This window comes from Lutra lutra, chromosome 10, assembly GCF_902655055.1.
Source record: "Lutra lutra chromosome 10, mLutLut1.2, whole genome shotgun sequence".
Lineage (NCBI taxonomy): Eukaryota > Metazoa > Chordata > Mammalia > Carnivora > Mustelidae > Lutra > Lutra lutra.
This window is the reverse complement of record NC_062287.1, coordinates 30718050-30726134: the sequence shown is the minus strand read 5'-3', so window position 1 is coordinate 30726134 and position 8085 is coordinate 30718050. Positions and strand designations below refer to the sequence as shown.

At 37.3% G+C, this 8085-nt stretch overlaps 1 pseudogene; it reads left to right on the top strand.

Annotated features, from left to right (window-relative positions):
• The first annotated feature begins 5673 nt into the window (after window positions 1-5673).
• Window positions 5674-6437, top strand: LOC125079362 (60S ribosomal protein L6-like; annotated as a pseudogene).
• Window positions 6438-8085: the final 1648 nt, after the last annotated feature.

Genomic DNA, 8085 nt, shown 5'->3' with positions numbered 1-8085 from the left:
AATTCAGGTATGTTTGACTTAGAAACAAGTTCTATTTCTATTACAGATGCTTCCAGAAAATATCTGAGAAACTAATCATCCACATGTTGGAAAAACACTAGGATTCCCCTCAATAAGGGCTTAGAAGTGAAAGGCAGGAAGATGGTAGGACTTAGAAGGTTCTCCAATAGTAGAATCACAAGCATGGTGTAAAGACACAACCTGTCATGTAGGTAACTTGCAATCTAATAAGAAGTGCCAGAGAATAAACAAGAAAACATTAGATCATGGAATTATTTCTTTTATGGCATTTAAGTAATTACTTAAATTTAATTTATTTTAACAGGGGGGTTGAGAAAGAAAATAGAAAATATTTGCTAAATAGGGCAAGCAGGGAAATAATATCTTAACTGGGCAAATTTTGAGGAGAATCCTTCTGTGCTTATAAAATGATTCTCACATGATCTTCACATGGGTCAGCCCTTGAGCTTTCCCATGGGACTGGAAAGAGTTTTATCTTGAGCTTTATCATTTCTTTTCAAGCACTCTATTTTACATCTTATTTCTCTAGGTGTTCCAATAGTTCTAATACCTAGTAGTTCTTACACCATTAAAAAAGTATTAGTATCCAATTTCTTGAAATGCTATTAAATAGCATTAGTTTGGATTCTTTCCATAAATACAAACCTTGACTAAAGTTTCATATTTGTTTTGACCATATGACTGTCCATAATAGACATACCAGACGTTCTCACAACCTTTGTTGTTTTATCCTTGAGGATCAGAAGGACAAGCTATTAAACCAGGTTGGCAAAGCAAATCCAGGTGTTTTATTTGAAACTCAATATGTCACAAGGTAATATGTAACCCAAACCAACTTTCTAAAAAGATTAGAACACAAAGATACAGACAGGCATGGGAAGATGGAGTGAAAAGGGATTTGGGGGAAATTGGAGGGGGAGACAAACCATAAGAGACTTTGGACTCTGGGAAACTAACTGAGGGTTTTTGGAGGGGAGGGAGATGGTAGGTTGGGTGAGCCTGGTGGTGGGTATTATGAAGGGCATGTACTGCATGGAGCCCTGGGTGTGGTGCATAAACAATGAATTCTGGAACACTGAGAAGGAATTAAAAAAATAAAAATTTTTAGAAAAAAGATACAGACACACTTTTAAAAATTCAGTTATGAAAAGCTTCTTTTGGAAACAACTCCATAAGCATTACTTTAAGCACAACAATATATCACATCCTGTTATAACTGTGACATACTCTAAATACCTAAATATTTTCCATCCCACATCCATTATTTCTCTCATTTCTACAAATGTCCTCTAAGGAATTACCATACCCTTTAAATGAGTGAAGTACCTGAGGCAAACAAGTAACATCTAAGTTCTAAGACTTATATCATATAACTTATAACATATATATACATATATATATATAACATATAACATATAACATATAACTAAGACTTATATCAATCTAGAAGGTCTGGAGCAGGGGATCCCAGTGGTAGAAATCAGACAGAGCTATATTTGAATCATGACTCCATTATCTATTAGTTGTTAGACAGTGAGCAAGTTTCTTAACCATTTTATGCTTTGGTTGAGATGGGGATAATAGTTATACTTACTTTAAATGATTATATGAGAATTAAAAAAATCTATGGAGTTATTAATTATAATTACTAGTCTTTCTCCGGGTTCATCATTCTTTTAGTTCATTTTAGCTGCAAGTGAACAGTCTGAAGCAGTAGGTAGCTTTAATCCAGCTGCTGGCAAGAAAACATCTCACAAAATGAGAATAGTTGTCTTTAAGCTTAGATCAATGTGAATACACTTCCAGTACTGATAAAAAGATATTAGCTGTCTGATAGTTGGAAAATTATATTCTTTAAGCACTCAAGGCTGCCTGTATGATTTCTTTACAGTTCTTACAAAGAAGTAAATTCTCCTTCCAAAGGAGTAAATCCTTAACTGTGGTCTCTATAAAAACACAGGAAAAGGGAATTAGGCTTCTTTATAAGGGTTTCCAAGAGAAGCAAGAAGTCATGGCCATGGGGCTGGCAGTGATGAAGTAGTATGTGGAGTTGTCATGGGACTGGGAAGAGCAGAAGCTCATGGAAGGTCTTTGAGGCAGTCCTGAGGAAGGTAGTGGGAGAAATTTTTAAGGCACCCACACCAGGGAAAATAATGGGGAGCTATGGATATGGGTCTCCAGGGTTGTGGTGGAGAGTCAAGACCTGAACATTCAGATGTTGCTTGAGTAGGAGTGGTTACCTGCCTTTTGGTCTATGTACAACCCCTGCCTTAAATTTGATCTCAAACTCTTCTCAGACTCCCAAGGAAGTCCCAGGGTGGTAAGATATCCAGGACTCTGTGTAAGCTGTTTTCAAAACCAAAGGAATGCAGTAAAATTGCCAAGAGCTGAGCTGCCCCTGCCTAAAAGCAGGGAAAACAGTTCTTTGTTCTTTCCTCTACCACAGCAAATGGAACTACACCCAGAATTTACTACTTAAACTACATATCCAGTTTTGTAAATTATTTGGCATTCATATTTCTAGAAAATGCATGTTGTGCACTCGTGTATTTTTTAAAGCTTCTCCTTGTTAAGATTTGATTAATATAAAACTTTGGATATGAGATAAAAAATATATTTTGCAAGATGAAATTTAAAAAAATAAAAAAGTATAGTTCTTTAAAAATAAGTTCCTTAGAACTGGCAATGTCCTTTTTTTGTATGTTTCTTTTTAGTAGGTGATGGGGATAAAGGAGTACACTTGTTTTTTTTTTTTGTTTTTTTTTTTGTTTTTTTTTTAAATTTTTTTTATTTTTTCAGCATAACAGTATTCATTATTTTTGCACCACACCCAGTGCTCCATGCAATCTGTGCCCTCCACAATACCCACCACCTGGTGCCCCAACCTCCCACCCCCCACCCCTTCAAAATTCCCAGATCGTTTTTCAGAGTCCATAGTCTCTCATGGTTCACCTCCCCTTCTAATTTCCCTCAACTCCCCTCTCCATCTCCCCTTGTCCTCCATGCTATTTGTTATGCTCCACAAATAAGTGAAACCATATGATAATTGACTCTCTCTGCTTCACTTATTTCACTCAGCATAATCTCTTCCAGTCCCGTCCATGTTGCTACAAAACTTGGGTATTCATCCTTTCTTTCTTTCTTTCTTTCTTTTTTTTTTTTTACAGCTTTATAAACATATATTTTTATCCCCAGGGGTACAGGTATGCGAATCGCCAGGTTTACACACTTCACAACCATAGCACATACCCTCCCCAATATCCATAACCCCACGCCCTCTCCCAACCCCCTCCCCCCATCAACCCTCAGTTTGTTTTGTGAGATTAAGAGTCACTTATGGTTTCTCTCCCTCCCAATCCCATCTTGTTTCATTTACTCTTCTCCTACCCCCTCAACCCCCCATGTTGCATCTCCTCTCCCTCATATCAGGGAGATCATATGATAGTTGTCTTTCTCCGATTGACTTATTTCGCTAAGCATGATACCCTCTAGTTCCATCCACGTCGTCGCAAATGGCAAGATTTCATTTCTTTTGATGGCTGCATAGTATTCCATTGTGTATATATACCACATCTTCTTTATCCATTCGTCTGTAGATGGACATCTAGGTTCTTTCCATAGTTTGGCTATTGTAGACATTGCTGCTATAAACATTCGGGTGCATGTGCCCCTTCGGATCACTATGTTTGTATCTTTAGGGTAAATACCCAGCAGTGCAATTGCAGGGTCATAGGGTAGTTCTATTTTCAACATTTTGAGGAACCTCCATGCTGTTTTCCAGAGTGGTTGCACCAGCTTGCATTCCCACCAACAGTGTAGGAGGGTTCCCCTTTCTCCGCATCCTCGCCAGCATCTGTCATTTCCTGACTTGTTAATTTTAGCCATTCTGACTGGTGTGAGGTGATATCTCATGGTGGTTTTGATTTGTATTTCCCTGATGCCGAGTGATATGGAGCACTTTTTCATGTGTCTGTTGGCCATCTGGATGTCTTCTTTGCAGAAATGTCTGTTCATGTCCTCTGCCCATTTCTTGATTGGATTATTTGTTCTTTGGGTGTTGAGTTTGCTAAGTTCTTTATAGATTTTGGACACTAGCCCTTTATCTGATATGTCATTTGCAAATATCTTCTCCCATTCTGTCAGTTGTCTTTTGGTTTTGTTCACTGTTTCCTTTGCTGTGCAAAAGCTTTTGATCTTGATAAAATCCCAAAAGTTCATTTTTGCCCTTGCTTCCCTTGCCTTTGGTGATGTTCCTAGGAAGATGTTGCTGCGGCTGACGTCGAAGAGGTTGCTGCCTGTGTTCTCCTCGAGGATTTTGATGGATTCCTTTCTCACATTGAGATCCTTCATCCATTTTGAGTCTATTTTCGTGTGTGGTGTAAGGAAATGATCCAATTTCATTTTTCTGCATGTGGCTGTCCAATTTTCCCAACACCATTTATTGAAGAGGCTGTCTTTGTTCCATTGGACATTCTTTCCTGCTTTGTCGAAGATGAGTTGACCATAGAGTTGAGGGTCCATTTCTGGGCTCTCTATTCTGTTCCATTGATCTATGTGTCTGTTTTTGTGCCAGTACCATGCTGTCTTGATGATGACAGCTTTGTAATAGAGCTTGAAGTCCGGAATTGTGATGCCACCAACTTTGGCTTTCTTTTTCAATATTCCTTTGGCTATTCGAGGTCTTTTCTGGTTCCATATAAATTTTAGGATTATTTGTTCCATTTCTTTGAAAAAAATGGATGTTACTTTGATAGGAATTGCATTAAATGTGTAGATTGCTTTAGGTAGTATAGACATTTTCACAATATTTATTCTTCCAATCCAGGAGCATGGAACATTTTTCCATTTCTTTGTGTCTTCCTCAATTTCTTTCATGAGTACTTTATAGTTTTCTGAGTATAGATTCTTAGTCTCTTTGGTTAGGTTTATTCCTAGGTATCTTATAGTTTTGGGTGCAATTGTAAATGGGATGGAAGGAGTACACTTGTTGTGATGATATTTGATATATGGAAGTTTTGAATCACTATATTGCACAACTGAAACTAATATTGCACTGTTAGCTAATTGGCATTTAAATAACAACTTAAAATATTAAAAATTATCGTGTTCCTTTGTGTAATAATTTAATATCTTCTTTTAGTGACTTGTCAACAACAAATGTAGACTTAGGTTTACTTACCCTCCCTAATTATTTTTTTATGCCAAAATTTTAAAAAATGGCTAAAATAGTCTGGAAAATGTAATGACTTTTGTCAAATGTTGACTTTGGTGGTAGTGAGGCTACATTTATGTCAAAATGCATTTTAATAGAAGTATTTTAAATAGAAAAAATTAAACTTTAACAAGATAGAATAATTCCATTAAAGTAATTAAGGCATTATAAGATAAGGCACTATCATTCTATATTTTTGTAAATGGTAACAAAAGGTAAAGAAGTAAGAGGATTTCAAGCATGGAAAATAGGCCATTTTGTTATTTCATTCTGCATGTCAATAATGTTCTGTGTTGGTATAATAATCCTTCTTTTGTACATATTTCTAAAGATGAGGCTATCTTGCTTCTGTTATTTTTTTCTAGGTGAAAACTTAAAAAAAAAAAGAAAAGAAAGACAGCTCTTTTCCATCTTGCAAGGTGGCGGGCAAAAAAGCTAAGAAACTGGATACTAAGGAGAAGAAACCTGAAGCCAAGAAGGCTAATGTCTGTAACAAGGCTAAGAAGGGTAACCAGAAGGCTCAAATGCCAAAGAGGGGAAGCCCCACTGCAGCTGAAACCCTGTCCTAGTCAAAAGAATTGGCAGATACTCCCCATCGGCTATGTATTCCAGAAAGGCCATGTATGAGAGGAAGAATTTGGCAGCTAAATCCAGGGTTGAAAAGGAAAAGAAGAAGGTTCTTGCTACTGTCAAAAAACCAGTTGGTGGTTACAAGAATGGTGGTACCCGAGTGGTTAAACATTGCAAAATGCCTAGTTATTATCCCACTGAAGGTGTGCCTGGAGCAGTCAGCACGTGAGAAAACTGCGAGCTAGCATCACCCTTGGAAACATTTTGATCATCCTCTCTGGGCACCACAGAATCAATAGGGTAGTTTTCCTGAAAAAACTGAGTTTGCTACTGTGACTGGACCTCTGTCCCTCAATCGAGTTCCTCTGTGTAGAACACACAGAAATTCGTCATTGCCACTTCTACCAAAATTGGTATCAGCAGTGTGAAAATCTGCAAACATCTCACTGATGCTTATTTCAAGAAGAAGAAGTTGCATAAGCCCAGACACCAGGAGGGTGAGATCTTCCACACCGAGCAAGAGAAATATGAGATTACAGAGCAATGCAAGGTTGATCAGAAAGCTCTGGACTCGCAAATTCTGCCAAAAATCAAGTCTGTTCCTCAGCTTCAAGGCTAACTCCACTCTGTGTTTTCTCTCACAAATGGAATTTACCCTCACAAATTGGTGCTCTAAATTTCTTACAAAGAACCTAATTAAATAACTGATCCATTAAAAAACAAACTTAAAAAACACATGTTGCAAAAAAAAATGTTGCTGAAGCCATGTTATTGCAGTAGTTGTGAACTATAATGAAATGCTTAAATTACTAATGTGGATTTTTCCATTACCATATTCATGGGTTTTACCTCAACACACTGATAGACATGCTGTGGGTTTGGTATGGTTACCGATGCAACAACTAGAGTGGGAAATCTGAGAAAAGATTCAAAGGATGGAAACTAGGTATACTGGAACATGAAAACTACTGCTAAAGAAGTTGAACATGTTGATAGCAAACACAAAATGTCTTTGTGCCAGTTTTTGCTAAGTTAGATTTCTTTCCAAAGCCATGCTATATCACCATTCATATTCACAAATGCTTCCACAGACCAACAAGCCAAGAACTCTATCAGTTATACTTACACATTTTATCACATGTAATTCCCACCATAAAACTTGAGTAGGCTTTATTCCCATTGTAATCCACCTGGAGATTGGATTCTGGCGCTCACTTTTGAGTCAGGTAATGTTATACCTGCTAAATGACCTGTCTTACAGTTTTGTTTTGTTTTGCCTTACTTTGTTTTCCTTATCCCTCTGTACCATACAGTTCCAGACAGACATAACCAGTGGTTTTTAGCCTGGAATGATTTTACCCCACAGGGGATGCTTGGACTTGTTTGGAGGCATTTTTGATTGTCACAACAGTGTGGGTGCTAAGTGGGTAGAGCCCAAGAAAGCTGCCAAACAATCCATAATGCACAAGGAATCACACACACACACACACACCAATACACATACACAAAAAAGAATTATCTGTCAAAAATGTTTGCAATACTGAGGTTGAGAACCAGGTACAAAAAAAAAAAGAAATTAGGTAGCTAAATCATGAAAGAATAAGTCTTAAATTTATAGTAAACATGAACTCAACTAAACTACAAACCAAAAGCATTTTTAGACTGAATATCGCTCAACTTATCCATTCTTTTGATAATCTAAATACATTTGGGGAGCAGGAGTGAAGAGTGAACACAGAGTTCCACTTATTCAATATTTATTAAACATTGGTTTTGTTCCAAATACTATCTATAAGGACATAAAAATAAATAAAACATCATTGACATCCTTAGGAAGTTTGAACTCAAACAAGGGGAGTCTGACTAGAAATCCAATCATTTTTATGTAATCAGTAAGTGCTTTCATAGAGTTCTAACCTGAAAGGTCAATAAAACCTGTCAGGGGCAGAGAAGTCTTTCAGTGATGAAAACATAAAAGCAAAACAAAACAAAAATCCCAACACCTTCAATATTTAAGCTTTTGACTACAAATTGAGATATACTGCATGCTGGTAGAATCTCAATCTACTGGATTTTTAATGTGCTTAGTCATTATGTACTTTCTTTTTTTTTAAAGATTTTATTTATTTATTTGACAGACAGAAATCACAAGTAGGCAGAGAGGCAGGCAGAGAGAGAGGAGGAAGCAGGCTCACCGCTGAGCAGAGAGCCCGATGCGGGGCTTGATCCCAGTACCCTGAGATCATGACCTGAGCTGAAGGCAGAGGCTTTAACCCACTGAG